The sequence below is a fragment of the Bos indicus x Bos taurus genome, chromosome 9 (genome assembly GCF_003369695.1).
Source record: "Bos indicus x Bos taurus breed Angus x Brahman F1 hybrid chromosome 9, Bos_hybrid_MaternalHap_v2.0, whole genome shotgun sequence".
Taxonomy (NCBI): Eukaryota; Metazoa; Chordata; class Mammalia; order Artiodactyla; family Bovidae; genus Bos; species Bos indicus x Bos taurus.
Window position 1 is genome coordinate 13,906,749 of NC_040084.1, and position 17,393 is coordinate 13,924,141.

General features: G+C 38.8%; 1 pseudogene; it reads left to right on the forward strand.

Annotated features, from left to right (window-relative positions):
• Positions 1-688: 688 nt before the first annotated feature.
• LOC113898879 lies at positions 689-1,177 on the forward strand (annotated as a pseudogene).
• The last annotated feature ends 16,216 nt before the right edge of the window (positions 1,178-17,393 follow it).

Below are 17,393 nucleotides of genomic sequence, written 5' to 3' on the forward strand. Positions count from 1 at the left end.
AATGGTTAGACAAATTGATGTAGCTCCTTTGGGAGCCAGTTCAGCAATACCTTATAAAGTTGAAAATGTACACACCTGCTGGCCCATAAATTCCTTTCCCAGGGTATGTTCCCTAGAGATGCCATTGGATGTTTCTGCCAGAGGTCACGTATGAGACCATTCAGGTTAGCATTGCTCCTAAGAGTGAAAACTAGGACACAATTTAATGTCCATCAATTGAAGAGGTGAAAAAACAAATTGCTGTATATACATACAACAGAATGGGGCTCCCAGGTGGCACTAGAGATAAAGAACATGCTTGCCAATGCAGGAGACATAAGAGACATGGGTTCAATCCCTGGGTCGAAGATCCCCTGGAGAAGGGCATGATTACAACTCCAGTATCGTTACATGGAGAATCCCATGGACAGAGGACCCTATCAGGCTACCATCCATAGGGTTGCACAGAGTGGGACATGACTGAAGTTACTTATCACACACACACAACAGAATGGCTTGAAACAATGAAAATGAATTAACTGTAACTACACACATCAATATATTTGTCAAAATAATGCAACACCAAGCAAAAAATGTGACGGGTGAATGCATATGAAATGACACCATTTATGTAAATTACAAAATGAGTAAAATTAAATAATAGTGAATGTAGTTACGTCTCCTTGGGTCTGCTGGAAGCTCAGGGTGCATGGGCTGGAATATTGAGGGTGTAGTCATGTCGGTCACCTCACAGTTCTCAGAGGAGTCCTTGGGCTCTCTTTCTCTGTGTCTCAAGTGGTTGGATGCATGTCTCCCTATATACTGCTGACCAGGACACTGCAGTTTGGTTATTGTGTCCTCATGGGGACCTTCCCCTTCAGTTCTTTCCTCTTGAGCTTCATCTCTTGTGTGGGGAGCTTCATTTTAGAGGTTAATATGAGAATACAGACCAACCCACAGAGCAAAATGAATTTCCTTGGTATCTCGCTGGAGGGAGGCTTTGCTGATTTTCTCTGTGCCAGCATCATTCTGCACCTCGTCATGAATTTCATTGCCTAAATCATTCCCATGTACTTAATGGAGGAGTAGGAGACCAGAAGAATGTTCACTTTTTGATTTCCCCGGATGAGAGCTCTTGAGGTTGCAGTTTGTTGGACACACGGATTTTTTTCAGATTTACACTTCCTACCAACTCAGATTTGGGACGCGGAGGATAGCCCTGAGAAGTTCCCCAGCTTCCTTGTCAGAACAGCTTTGTAATGAGCATTTATTAGCACAGCCTCTGACTTGCATGAAGTATAACCTTTTTTGCATTCCAAGTAAAGAAACTCCCTGTCATTCATAAGGGCTTCACTCATAGCTCTGTTGGTAAAGAATCCGCCTGCAGTGTAGGAGACCCCGGTTCGATTCCTGGGTTGGGAAGATCCGCTGGAGAAGGGATAGGCTATGCGGAAGACCTGGGTTCAATTAGGAAGATCCCCCGGAGAAAGGAAAGTCTACCCACTCCAGTATTCTGGCCTGGAGAATTCCAGGGACTATACAGTCACTCCTAAAAATGAAAAAAATAAAAATAAAAAAATAAACTAAATAAAAAGTAAAAAAGAAAAACCCCAAACCCAAAATAACCATGGGTATGTGTGTATCATGAATGATAAAATTTTTTAAAAGGAAAAGAAAGAAAAATTTGGGCTAGTAGTTTACCAGTGATGGAGAGAAAGGGATTCCATCATAGAAGGAATTGGAGACTTCACTTCTATACTGTTGCTGCTGCTAAGTTGCTTCAGTCATGTCTGACTCTGTGCGACCCGATAGATGGCAGCCCACCACGCTTCTCTGTCCCTGGGATTCTCCAGGCAAGACTACAGGGGTGGGTTGCCAGTTCCTTCTCCAATGCATGTATCCATGCTAAGTTGCTTCAGTCGTGTCCGACTCTGTGCAACCCTGTGGACAGCAGCCCACCAGGCTCTTCTGTCCACAGGATTCTGTAGGCAAGAATACTGGAGTGGGTAGCCTTTTCCTTCTCCACACATCTATATTGGTGATATTCTATTTCACGCATAGTGAGGGATGTACATGGGTGCTTATTTTTTCTAATATTATTGTTTAAATGAATATAAATACATGTATGATTGTGCATGGAATAGTGTTAGTGTGTTCATCACTCATTCATGCCCGACTCTTTGTGACTCCATACACTCTCATCCACCAGGTTCCTCTGTGCATGGAATTCTCCAGACAAGAATACTGGAGTGGGTAACCATTCCCTTCTACAGCGGATCTTCCCAATTCAGGGATCAAACCCAGGTCTCCTGCATTGGAGGCAGATTCTCTATCATCTGAGCCACCAGGGAAACCCATCTAATAATAAAAAGTGATTTTTTTTTTTTTTTAAAGAAAGAGTGCTGGTAAAAATCCCTAGGAACCCAGGGCAAATGTTTGAGCTTGAATTTCCTCATCTATATAGATAGAATTTATAATAGACAATCTTGAAGGAGTCTTAACTCAAGTTCTTGGTTGTTGTGAGATATCTAGTCTTTTTAACTTGGCTGTGATGCTTTTGAAAGATAGAAGAATAAGATTCCTTTTGGGAAAAATACATTTTATTCTGATGATCATAGATGAATCCAGTGAATTTGACGGCCTCCCAGCAGTTCATCATCTTTGGACTTATCTCATTTATTCATACTCAGTATTTCCATACTGGAGCATAAGTCATTTACCATGACTTGACATTTTCCGATCTCCCTGTAGCCCAAGAGGAATGTTAAGTATCTATGCTTATTCTGACATACATTTATACCCGTGTCTCAGGGAGGTGGATTGAGGATGCTGGACATATGGAAGTGGCTAAAGAGTCTTGCCTGGAAAATCCCATGGACGGAGGAGACTGGTGGGCTGCAGTCCATGGGGTCGGGTCGCTATGAGTCGGACACGACTGGCTTCACTTTCACTTTTCACTTTCATGCATTGGAGAAGGAAATGGTGACCCACTCCAGAATTCTTGCCTGGAGAATCCCAGGGGTATGGGAGCCTTGTGGACTGCCATCTATGGGGTCGCATAGAGTCAGACATGACTGAAGTGACTTAGCAGCAGCAGCAGCAAAGAGTCTTTTGGGTGATTGTGGAAGGAATTAATATAATTAATAAAAGGAATTAAAAAGTTAAAAGGCCAGAGGCAGAGTGTTGCCAACACATTGAAGGGTTTTTTGCCTTACTAGCAAATTAATTCCTGGTACTGTCAAGTCACAAGGCTTTGTTTATGCACGATATCTGAAGACAAAGTCTACTTTATAAAGTGGTTTAACATGCTATTTGTTTTCCTTTTCATAAAATAATATTGGAATCTAGATGAAAAATTATTTGGGGATGCTATTATTTAGAATTGGGAAAATATTTGATCCTGTGAATTCAGGAAACAAATTATTTTGCTTAACATGCTGCCACATTAAATACACAATTTTAAAAAGTTAACTGTGTATTTATGAAATACAATGTATAAGACAACACATATCCTCCCTATTTATCTCTAAAATCTTAAAAATATATGAAATATTCTTAGATAAGTTGGAGAAGGAAATGGCAACCCACTCCAGTGTTCTTGCCTGGAGAATCCCAGGGACAGCGGAGCCCAGTGGGCTGCCGTCTATGGGGTCTCACAGAGTCGGACACGACTGAAGCGACTTAGCAGCAGCATTCTTAGATAAGTAATGGAAAGTTGGGAATATAATTTAGGTTCCTTTGCAATAAGTAAATAATGTAATAATTAAAAAAAAAAAACTTTACCTCCATTTTATAGATCTTCCTGTCAACCTACTAAGCCAGTCTCTCTATTATGGAATCCTTTCAATTATCAAAATCATATCTCACATTAAAAAAAATGAAATAATATTGCAGACAGGCCATATATCAGTTGTACTTGAACATTCTGTTCTAGTTTTCCCCATAAACCAAAAGAATCAAGTGTCATGCTAACATCTGTGGCCTGAATAAAAATTTGACAAAAATCAACTTTAATGGCTTTTTACCACTCTAAAATAATGTCTAATTTCAATCTGTGGTTAAAACAAATCTAGAGTGTCAAAGTAATATATGCCTCATATTTCTGACTTTTTAGTGTTTTCCCATTAAACAGTTTCACTGGAATCTAAGTTAAGCATTTAAAAAAATTGGTTTATGATGATGCTTTGTTTTCCTATGATCTCAAGTGTTCTTTACGTCAAAGACTGAGACTCCTGAGGGCTTTAGGACAACATTTCAGTTTTACACATGCAGGAAAAGGGTTCTCTATTCCATATGGTCTAACTTAATAGAAAATGGAAAAGATTGCTCCATAAGTGGGCTCAGAGGTAGTGGTAGCTTCCATGTGTATATTCTGGGCGGGTTGTTGATAGGAGTAGGGCACAGCCTGTACAGTTGATTATATGTGTATATGTGTGTATATAACATGATGCTTACTATATTTTTTGGTTAAAATTCTCTACATCTGAGGGAGATTGTATCCACAATCTCTTTCTGCTTACTGCTAAAGCTGCACTCTGAGGCCTCTGTGATTTCTGATCCCTAGCACGGCCTGTTCTTCGCTTTTGATTTCAATAGAAAGTGGATGTCTTTTGATTCAGTTCTTCACTGTGGCCCTATTTCTCCTGATTGTTTGTGGTCAACATTGGTTGACCATCTCAAATAGCTGCAGGCTTCGGCTACATCACTTGATTACAGACAACAGTGTTCTGCTGAGTGGCTGCAAGCTTCCTTTCAGCACCAGCAACACTCCCCAAGTCTGGTTTTGTTCCTTGGGTAAATTTTTGGTCTTGCTATTTATTGTTGATGTGGTTTCTAGGTGACTCCAGTGAAAATGTCCAGGAAGTTTTGCATGATATTGTTGACAGTTCCAAGTCTAACAGCTATTAATTAGGATAGATGTCTGACTTTATCTGGTGCCTGATGATTTTGTTGTGGTTTAGTATTCCACTGACTGGATGGTATTGTGCTATCCATAACAAATACACAATTGGTCTCTGCCTTTGGAGGAACTAATGCCATCTACTTCACAGATCTTAAAAGCATGCAGGACCACTCTTAGAATGTCTGGAAAGACAATGAAATTCTCCTTAGCACTCAGTTTTTGAATCATTTTCCTTCTTTTTTCCTCCTCGGAGGCCCATACCCTAATCTTACACCGTTCATTCATACTAAGAAGAATAATGCTTCCGAAATAAGGTAATCCACTGAAATGGATTGAATTTTAACAGTGATCTTAAGCAAATAGGAATAAATTGTAATCTTTGTAATCTTTGAATTTAAAATATTAATACCAGAGGAATAATTTTATAAAATGGAGTCTGATCTTTATTATTTGCTAGTGGCCCATGTGGCTATTGACCTTGAGATGATTTTCTAATAAAAAGATTCACATTATGTTAACTTGTTAATATCTTTTAAGTAACTCCTGTTGGAACAATTCCTTTTGCTGAGAGCAGAGGAGGTTGAACCATCTATGCATTACAAATCACACTTGTGTAACTGAGTAGACTAATATCAAAAGAAGTTACAGCATCTGACTTGGGGTCAAGTGCTACTTTTTCCAGCTTTATGGAGTTATAATTTGTATATAACGTTGTGTAAGTTTAAGGTGAACAATGTGACGATTTGATACACCTATATATGGCGAAATTATTAAGGTGTGCTTTTGAATATTGGTACCTTTTGGACATACAAGGCATGCATATCTCAGGAAAGAATATATGAGTTTTTTAATTTACTTGAATATTTTAAATATCATATGGTATTAGTTATCAATTCTTACATAACAAATTACCCCAAAACTTAGTGACTTAAAACAACAAACACTTATTAAAACACAGTTTTTGTGAGTCAGAGATATGAGAGCAGCTTAGCTGAGGTTCTAATGCAGCATTTCTCATGAGTCTGCAGCTCAACACATCATCTGAAGAACAGACCTCTAGCAATGAGTCAGTATCATTTGACTGTTATTGGAGGGTCCACTTCTAAGACCTCTCATCACGTAGCTTTTTGTAGGAAGCCTTTGTTCCTTGCCTTGTGTGTGTGTGTGTGTGTGTGTGTGTGCACGCGCGTTTAGCTACTCAGTCACGTCCACCTGTTTGTAACCCCATGGACTGTAGCCCATGACACCTCTGCCCATGAAATTTTCCAGGCAAGAATACTGGAGTGGACTGCCATTTTCTACTCCAAGGGATTTTCCTGATCCAGGGATTAAACCCACGTCTCTTGCATCTCCTGCATTACCAGGTAGATTCTTTACCACTGGGCCACCTGAGAAGTCCCCTTTCCTCATGGGATTCTTAAAAGTCCTTAAAGTATGACAGCTGGCCTTCCTCAGAGCAAGTGGTCCAAGAGAAAGAACAAGGAGGATCCTCAGTGCCTTTTATGGCCTAGTTACAGAGCATCAGTTCTGCCGTATTCTATTTCTTAGACATAAATCAGTACATTTAGCCCATATGCAAAAGAGGGGAATGAAGTTCCAGCTCTTGCAGAGAGGACTATAAAAGAATTTGTGGACGCATTTTAAAACCACCACACAAATGGAAAAGGCAAGAAGAAGGTTCTGGAGAAATAACCCAGCATAAGTGAGCCACTAAAGATTAACTTTGAGAGGTTTCTTTCTCTATTTCTCCTATTACCTGGGAAATAGCTTCTCTTGACTTCTGGAGTGATTGATCTGTTTCTGATTGCTATAGATCTATTCTTAATAAAGTCTAAACTAATTTTTAGGTTAAGTGAACCCACAGAAACTATATGTTTATTCTTCTCTCCTCCTAGGGCATTATATGGCTCTTCTGTTGGGCCAGAGTTCCAGCAGAGTGTTCAAAACTGAGAATAATGGATTTTAACTGGTCTCCTGTTCTGAAGCCAGGACTGATATTTCCGTAGGATTTGCTAACGGGGTAACTAAAAATGATCATATGACCTTAGCCTGTACTACATGAGATGATAAAAGTAGAGCTGAGGGGTCTTATGGAGTAAGAAGGTGCTTTGAAAAGGGTTGTTGGTTCTGCCAGGGGGGAGCTGTTTTTTTTTTTCTTCTGATACAAGTGAAAGATCAAGCCATAACCCTGCTTCCAGCTGCCGTGAAATCACAAATCAGGTTTCAGTGCGAGTGGAGAGGAGAAGGTTAAAAATTGGGTGAAATTGGATTGAAAAGGAAACTGTTCTAACACTTGAAAGTAATCATAAAGCTATGGAAGCTTCCTGAGATATGGCCAAGGTGTAGGGAAGCAAAATATGACCGAGTAGGTTTGAAGATAGCTGTGTGAAAGAATAAAAATGTTTTCTACTTATACTCTTCAGTCCATTCAATAAATTAGCTGCACAAGAACTTGTTGAGCACAATATTTTAAAATCAATGTCTTGTGGCATGTTGGATGCCTTCCCAGATGTTCATCAAATGATGATAAGTGGGAACAATGTATCTCTATTCCCACTGAGTAATCATCCTGTGAAGTATGTGGGATGAAATGGTAAATCAAGAGACTCATGCAAAGTGATACTGCGGGGCAAGCCAGCTATGGGACGAGAGGGAAGAGGACTAGAATGATGTTGAGAGGTTGCACAGGTATTGGAGTGTATTTGTCTCACCAGTCAAAAGTGAATAGATCTGAGCAGACATGGCAATAAATGGTGACAAAGAAATAGGCAATGACGTGAATACTCTTCTAGACACTGTAGCTCTGATAATCGCACTGCGGTTACTTCTGGTTTGTCTTAGACTTATTTAGAATCTTTCAATCCCTTCAGTTCTAGTACCATAAACTCCTAGTATTTGAAAGTGTACCTGGAACCACAGTGGTAGATAAAAAATGTCAAATAATGTCCAAAGTCAAGTGATGTCCAAAAGATAAGTGCAGTTATAAATGATGATGATGATGATGATAAATGCTGAACTGCTAGAGGTTTTTTAAGTATATTAACTCATTTACTTGGCTACACTTGCCTTGTCATAATATTGGCAAGGATTTTTCTCAAAATTTTAATATATTTAATGTTATTTAATACTTGTTCTGTGCCATGTATGTGCTCAGTCACTCAGTCATGTCCAACTCTGTGATCCCATGGACTGTAGCCCACAAGCTTCCTCTGTCCATGGAATTGTCCAGGCAAGAATTGTGGATCAGGTTGCCATTTCCTACTTGACCCAGGAATCATACTGTGTCTCTTTCATCTCCTGCATTGGCAGGCAGATTCTTTATCACTGAGCCACCTGGGAAGCCCTCTATGCCACAAGCATAATATTTAAATCCTGTTTTCATTACTTTTCAGAAGTGATGTGTGATGTTTCTAACTTTTTGAAAAGCCAGATTTGTTTTCAGCCTTCAGAATTCCTATTTGTGACACAAATTGCAATGCAAACTGCAACTAAAAACTGTTACTGTTTCAAGCTTTGTTTTAAAAAGGTGTCATATAGGAGAAGGCGATGACACCCCAACTCCAGTACTCTTGCCTGGAAAATCCCATGGATGGAGGAGCCTGGTGGGCTGCAGTCCACGGGGTCGCTAAGAGTCAGACACGACTGAGCGACTTCACTTTCACTTTTGACTTTCATGCATTGGAGAAGGAAATGGCAACCCACTCCAGTATTCTTGCCTGGAGAATCCCAGGGACAGGGGAGCCTGGTGGGCTGCTGTCTATGGGGTCACCCAGAGTCGGACACGACTGAAGCGACTTAGCAGCAGCAGCAGGAGCAGCAGCAGGCTCATTCCACAGGAAATGATAGAATACTTATTTTTCCCTGCTTAGTACAGTTTTGTATGATGAGCTTCCTTTAAGTATATGAGACTTTTCACCCACAAGAGGTGTTTAATTTGTGGTTTTGTGATTCATCTTTTTCAATTAAACAAACTGTAATATCAGTATTAAATTTGCTCTTAAGTGATAGGATTTTCGTTACCATATGTGGTAGTTTGCTGTACACAGTGGCTAGTTAAAACAGATGGAAATTTTATAAAAAGGAACGGATATAAGTAAAACAAGACTTGTTTGGGCGAGGACTAGGGTTTCTCCAGAATAAAGAATACAGAGACCAAGTGGACACACACCTGCTTCACTGCTTGCGGTTTCTGGCTTACCATTTCATGGTTACCAGATTCATATCCTGTGAAATTATGAACGTTGGATCAAATTCTCATGTTGGAAAAAACTCCAAGGTGACATTAAATGAACATGTGATTTGAACTACTTACAGTTTTCACACAGGTTTGGATCACCAAGGTAAAAATATTTCCGATAAAAAGCTGTAAATTTGCTAACATTGAATGCAAACCCCCTATGGTGTAATAATAAAAAATAAACTCTGTTTACTTAAAAAAACAAAAACAAAACTGAAATATCTTTTCTGGATTTATTCTAAACAGTTTCTATGGGGAAAGCCTCACAGATACTAAAGAAGCATGTTGTTTGTTCAATTCAAGGAGTTATTTTTAAGCAAGTGACTACATGCCACATTATCAGAGAAGGTCGTTATTAAAAACACAGAATCTCAGAATAGATACAATATCTACAGAATAGATAATTTACATTCACTATGTAAGGAGACATTTCTCAGACTGATCATAATTGATCCAGGAAGCACAGCTATCAATTGATAAGAATTTTCTATTGCTATAGAACAGTATGACAAATTTGTGTGTGTTGTGTGCTCATTTGTGTCCAACTCTTTGTGACTCCATGGACTGTAATCCACCAGGCTCCTCTGTCCATGGAATTTTCCAGGCAAGAATACTGGAATGGGTCACCATTTCCTACTCTAAGAGATCTTCCTTACCCAGGGATCGAACCTGAGTATCTCGTGTCTCCTGCACTGGCAGGAAGATTCTTTACCAGTGATCCACCTGGGAAGCCCATGAGAAATTTAGTGACTTAAAATAGCATCCATTTATTTTTGTAGGTCAGAAGTCTGGTCACAGTATAACTAGGATTTCTGCTCAGGGTCTCACTGGGCTGAAATCAAGGTATTGTTCAGGGCTGTTGTTCTCTTATGAAGCTTGAGATCTCCACCAAGTTCATCGATTGCAGGCAGAATTTATTTCCTTGTGGGTGTAGGAGTTCCACTGTCTGCTGTCACTGAGGCATGACTCTGAGGCTCTAGAGGCTGCCCTGAGGTCATGCTATGTGGCATATTCTATCTTCAAGTCAATAATGATGCTCCAAATCTCTGACTTTCCCTTTTGCCATAAGCTGGAGAGAACTCTGCTTTTAGAAGGACCATGTGATTAGGTCATGCTCACCTGGGTAGTCTCTTTGGCTGCATCATGTTAACATGATCACAGGGGTGATATCTTATCCTATTCACAGGTTATGCTTATGCTCAAAAAGAAGAGGCTTTATGAGGGCATGGGACATTTGGAGGGGTTTAACTTAGAATTTTTCCTACCACACATCTATATATAACACCAGTGACTAAGACTTTGAAAGCTGCAGAACTATTTATGTTGGAAAATCTGCATTCTGGGACATGGTCAGGAGCTCTGATGTCAAGATGTCTTCAAAGTCCATGGTGAGTGGACAGGTTCTAGTTCCACAGTATTTAAAATGAAGTCCTTTCATTTTCTATTTATAAGGAAGTTTTGGGTTTAGAATATTTATGTAGAAATGCACTAAATTGGTCCACTTTCCTTTTTCTTATAATGAAGTAACATTTGTCCCTTGATCTTTTAGGTTTTCAAGGAGAGCACATATTGACATTTCCTGAGATGAACTTGCTCAGCAAAAATACATGCTTATTTCTTCTTAACATCCCCATCTTTTAGTGGAAAGTAAATTTTTGTTTGCATGTAGGATTTGCTTTAATTTTTCTCACACCTTTCTAAGAATGTGCATATTGAGGTTGGGGGAATTACTGTACTTAAGGGATTTATATTTATACTATAAATATATTTCTAAATATATATTTATTGGAAAGATTACCTTGCCAAGGTTCTCTGATGAGTTCAGACAAATGCATCTAAATATTTCCATCAAGCGGAAGGTAGAGGATCAAGCATGAATTTTCTCTTTATAGCAATTCTGACAACAGGCTTCTGGAATAAAATTCATATATTTCCTCTCCAACTTGGTAACCACAACATCTGTTTGTCTCCATTGGCTTTTGGCCACTGATCTACTGTCTGTAGTATGAGATACCCACGATCCCACGTAAGACCAAATGACAGAGAAAGATGAGCAGTTCTCAAGTGATTTTAGTCATGGGATGAATCATAGCCAAGTCATGGCCTGGTTATGTCATCTAGAGTTATTGAAGAGGGGCTTAATTTGCTGTTTTTCTCTGATTTGGGGGACTGAATTATTAATAGTAGCCATTTATGTAGAGGAGGAAAAGTCAAGAGGTTTAGATTACCGAACTAAAAGTCACTCAGTCGTGTCTGACTCTTTGCAACCTGTGGACTGTAGCCCACCAGGCTTCTCCGTCCATGGGATTCTCCAGGCAAGAATACTGGAGTGGGTTGCCATTTCCTTCTCCAGGGGATCTTCCTGACCCAGGAATCAAACCCAGGTCTCCAGCATTGCAGGCAGACGCTTTAACCTCTGAGCCACCAGGGAAGCCCGAGGTTTAGATTGGAACCCAGCAAACACATTTGTACTTATGCAATATAATACACGATGTATGGATTTACTTTTTGACTAGAAGAGCCACCAAAAGAAACTAGTTGATTTTCATAAATTTAAGAAACAAAAGACTAGCTACAGTTAAATATATATGTATATATATAAAGTGAGCATTTTCAAAACTCAAAACACTATTTTTGCAAGTTTTAAAAAAATGAATAAGTTTGCCACAATATTATTGCTACTTCTAAAAAAGTGATTTGCAACGTCTCCGTAGTATGAGAAAAAGTTCAGGAAAGGTTGTGGCTCAAGTAATATAGAATCTGCCTGCAATGCGGGAGACCTGGGTTCCATCGCCTGGAGAAGGGAACAGCTACCCCCTCCAGTATTCTGGCCTGGAGAACTCTATGGACTATTCCACGGGGTCACAAAGAATCAGACATGACTGAGTGGCTTTAAACAAAACAAATGCATTAAAGATTGGTAGTGTCGGAATCTTCCAACAGCCTGGAGCCTTCAAGCTATACTTTGATCAAGGGGTCTCTTGATTTTTTGTGTGTCTCATTGGATTATTGCTTAGTTTTGCTTTTTCCTGGCTGACCACACCCTGACCAGCTGTGAGAGATCATTTAGCTGCATTTTCCCCTTCTCCTTCTTTTTCTTCTTCTTCCTTTAGTTTAACAGAAATTGTTTACATTACCTCAGGTGGTGCCAGTGGTAAAGAATCTGCCTGCCAATGCAGGAGATACAAGAGACTCATGTTCAATTCCTGGGTCTGGAAGATCCCCTGGAGCAGGAAATGGCAACTCACTCCAGTATTCTCACCTGGAAAATCCATGGCCAGAGGACCCTGGTAGGTTACCGTCCGTTATGTGGCAAAGAATCGGACACGACTGAGCACAACACTGAATAGAAAATATAAGCGAGGTCTCTTCAGAAGTGGGAAGACTAGCATGGGAAGTCTAGGCTAGTGGCATAAAACAACTCCTCTCTAAGGTCCTGATCAAAGCATGTTCCCTTGGATTTCTGAGCTGAGGTGCTCTAATCTGCATTTGCGTCCCCCTCCAGTCTTAGCATCTCCTCTGGTGACTCTGTGGCCCACTATGTGCTTCTGATTTCTGTTATGGCCATTCACTGTTCCTCAGTCCTGGACGCAAAATGAGTACCTTCTGCTCCCCTTGCGTCTATGACACCTCCTAGTTTCTGGGTTGTATCTTTTGTTATGATTCTCTCGTATGACCTTGGTTTGTCTCTGACCCAAATTGGGCCTCTTGAATTCTGCCCTCTTGACCTTCTTCCCCTTTGGAGCTGTATCTTGTCACACTGTGCGAGAACTGAGGAAACCTGGAGCAACTCGGCTGATGTGCCATCCACCCTCAAGCAGCCCACAGACTAACGGGCAAGGCAGAACTTCATTAATTAATTATAGTATTAATCCCTCATGCTCTAATTCTAAATTGTCTAAAATTTTGAAATGCTTTTTTCCTTCTGTCCAGCTTTCATGTTAGTTATTTCTAAACTTTCCAACACTCACTCATTTAAAGTAAGGCTGGTTCCTGATCTGGCAGCTTTTCTGCTTGCAGCCACTCACTAAATCCCCAAGTTCAGGGTCAATAGTAAGAAATAAGGCAGTGAACAGATGGATTTGACCTTAGAGTGCCCTTTGTCATGAAAATGCCTTGGTCCCTGAGCTTTGACTCTTAATGTTTCTTTATTCCTCAAAAACTTTCATCCATATGAAAATACCCCATGTGAATCTGCATGCTGACTGAGGAGAAAATAGGAAGAAATAAAGCTAAGTTGTTAACAGAAGAGAATTCTCCAATACAGAGGCATGTTTCCCCTCTACACTTAACCTTTACAATTTTGCCTGTAATATTTTCTGGAAAATATCTTAGGAAATATGCAGAGTCTTAGTTATATTTATGGTAAAATCAAATGCAGTGAGATTAAAAGAATTGTCCCGGGGCCCACACAAATGGAGGGCAGATCCCAGAACTCCACACTTACCCTCTTGTGTTCTAGCCATTGGGATTCTTTCTTGGTCTCTGTTGTATCTGCCAAAGCATGACCAGAGTAGAAAACATCCTCAACCAATTTAGTCAGGCTCCCTATATGATGATTGCCTTGTTCTGAGAACTTCTTGTGTATTGCCACATTTGAAGCTCCAATTGGAGCTTCATTCACCTTTGAAGGCAGCTTCTTCCAAGGAACTGACCTTCTGACTGAGCCAGGAGGAGCATGGCTAAGCTGGAAGTTACGAGCTGCATTATTTAAAGTGTGTCATCCCTTCAGATCTTTATAAGGCTGGGGAGAAGACCTACGCCTTACAAGGCTCCTAAGTGTATCTCTGATCCTGTAAGTCCAAACTGGCTGCTGGTAGATTTACTCTCATGTAAAACTTTATTTGACAGCTTTCTCTATCTGACTGTAGAAGAGTACCACTACAATATTTTAATGTTTATTAACTGGAAATCCAAGCCATTTTAGTCTGCTTATATTTAACTATCACACCAAAATCAATTGAATTATAATGTTTAAAGATTTGGCAACTATGAAAATAAATGTCATTCAGGATCAAAGTCAAGACCATTCCGCATTGTACAAACCCTCAATAAGCAGTTTTTACCCAGCTACATTGTATCTATGACTCATCTCTCTTTCTCTCTCTCTGTCTCTATTTTTTTCCAGCAGCAGTAGCCACCTTGCTCTTCTGCATTCACTCACCTCAAGAATTTTCACCTGCTGTTTCCTATGCCTCAGCTCTCTGTAGGGCTCATTCTCTTATCTCTCAAATATGTGTCCAAATGTCATCTCCTCAGTGATGGCTTTCCATGACTACTAAGCTTAAAATGGAAAGTGATTTTTCCCTGCTCCAGACCAGTACAATCCCTGCTCATTTTCTATTTTTATTTTTCTCCATAACACTAAACACCAATTGACTAAATATTCATTTTTATTTTTTATTGCCAGTATCTTTCCTTTGAATTAAGTGCTGTGATAATAAAAGGATTTGTCTGCTCTGTTTACAGCTATAAACAATTCTGAATTCTGGTTTTTTAGGCATCTACTATACTCAATAAATATTTCCATGTACCTTTATTTATATGGATTAATGAGTGAACTCTTGATATTTTATATCTTAAAGTTGGAAAGAGATCCCAAAAGTCAATTGATACCATTTTTAACTAGGATTTCCTCATTGGTATATGCAAATTTTTACATTCAAATGTTATATCTCCTCAACCATATTGTAAATTTTTGGGGAATAGAAGCCTTGTATGTCAGTCTTTGTATTACCTGTTGAATTTAGGGCAATAGTTTATTTTTTTGTTTGTTTATTTGGCCACAGCATGTGACTTGGGGGATCTTAGTTCACCAACAAGGGATCAAACCCAGGCCCTAAGCAGTAAAAGCATGGAATCCTAACCACTAGACTGCCAAGGAATTCCCTGGGGCAATAGAGTATTAACACAGATTTATAGAAAAATTAATTGGTATAAAGCCAAGAGAAAGTGACTTTAATGTGCTATTTCTACCTTTATGATTTTTTCCCCTAACGATTTATATTCATTAGGATTTGGGAGCAGAGTATATCTACAATTGTGTTTTTAAAAGTCAAAGTATAATACATCTTCATACTTTGTTTCCAATAAATTTTATTAAAATACTTTCAAAGTGCTAATTCATGTCTCAATGATATTCTAAACACACAAAAATATAAAAATTCTCTTCTATTTTGGCTTAATCAATATTCCATATCACAGATGTATATGTCTATATCAGGATCTTCATCTTGTATTTTTTGCACATTTAAGTACTTTTAGAAAAGAGTGCTTTCATACTCACACACGTACACTTGCACCACACACATGGGATAATAAGTGACTCTGAAACAAATGTTGAAAGGAAGCTGAAGAATGCCAAATACTGTTCTAATCCAGGGGCCAAGCCAGATGCCACTTAAAAACAACAATGCAATAATTTATACACTTAATTATTCCCATGGGAAAGTGAAAAGAACTTATGGGAAATGTCTAACAATGAAAAGGAGATCTGTTTTGTGTCAAGTAAAAATTCTCCTCAATAAAGTTCAAACATGTATGTATAAACGCACCTAAAATTAATTCAACGTCCCAAAGGAGAATGACATTATATTCCAAAGATCATTAAATCAGAATGAATTTGAAAGTGAACCTGTGGATTTAGCGGGGTGAAAGCCAAAGGTTAGTTTCTTCATTTGCTCTTGAACGCTCCTAAGCGGGATGTACAACCGGGCTTCGTGTGCAGGGTGAGGGCAGTGACACCGCCTTTGGCTATTTCCAACACTGTTCCTTGCACTACCAGATACCAGAAGGTATAAGTAGAATGAATAAATACATTAAAAAAAGAAAATGTATAGGATCTGTCATCTGGAGGGATTGTGAGTTTTATCAGCTCATGCAGACATTTAGTGGACCTCCTGTAACTAGCATTTAAACTCTAAAATTATTTTAGTTATATGAATAATAAAATGTTTTAGTTCAAGAGGTTATGGTGGTGGTTTGCATGAATAGTAAAATGTTTTAGCTCAAGAGGTTATAGTCCTGAAGAATTTCTTTTCAAACACATCAATTTTCTTTTAATGATATAATATTTAAAATTACAACTAAGTTTACTTTCCTTATTAAAAAAATTTCTTTTTTTTTCTTTTTCATTCCTTAAGTGTAGTTGCTGTACAATATTCTATTAGTTTCAAGTGTACAGCATAATGATTTGACATTTATATCCATCACAATGTGATCATTACAAGTTTAGTAAGCATTGCTCACCATAAAAAGTTATTACAATATTGTAGACTATATTTCCTATGCATTACATCCCTGTGACTTATTTATTTTATAAAAGGAAGTTTATACCTCTTCATTCCATTCACATGCAATTCTTTGCCCTCCTCCCCTGGGCTTCCCAGGCGGTACTAGTGGTAAAGAACCAGTCTGCCCGTGTAGGAAAGGTAAGAGACAGGGTTCAGTCACTGGGTTGGGAAGATCCTGGGGAAGAAGGAAATGGCAACCCACTCCAGTATTCCTACCTGGAAAATCCCATGGACAGAAGAACATGACGGGCTATACAGTCCATAGGATTGCACAGAGTCAGACATGACTGAAATGATTTCGCACCCATATACCTCTGGTAACCAGAATATTTACTTTTTGTATTCAGATGCTCTTTACATTGTGTGCATATACAGTTATAATTGTTGTATCTTCTTATTGGATTGATCCCTTTATTATTATGTAATAGCCTTTTTTGTCTCTTGGTACGGTCTTGTTTTAAAGTCTGTTTTGTCTGATATAAAATTTCTTTTTTTTAATTTAAATATATTTATTTTAATTAGAGGCTAATTACTTTACAATATGGTATTGATTTTGCCATACATCAACATGAATCCGCCACAGGTGTACACATGTTTCCCATCCTGAACCCCCCTCCCACCTCCCACCCCACAGCATCCCTCTGGGTCATCCCAGGTATAAAATTTTATTTCAACTTTTTTTTCATTTCTGTTTGCATGGATTGCCTTTTTCCATCCTCTCACTTTTAGTCTGTGTGTATCTTTGGATCTGAAGTGAGTCTCTTATAGGTAGGATATATTGGGTCTTGTTTATTAGTCATTGAGCCATTTTGTCTTTTGAATGGAAAATTTAGCCCATTTATACTTAAATTAATGATTGTTATGGTTGGTCTTGTTATCATCTTGTTAATTGTTTTTGGGCTGTATTTGCAATTATTTTTGTTCTTTCTTCTTTTGCCTTTTTTCTGTTGTGATTTGATAACTACCTTCATTGTTTTGTTTG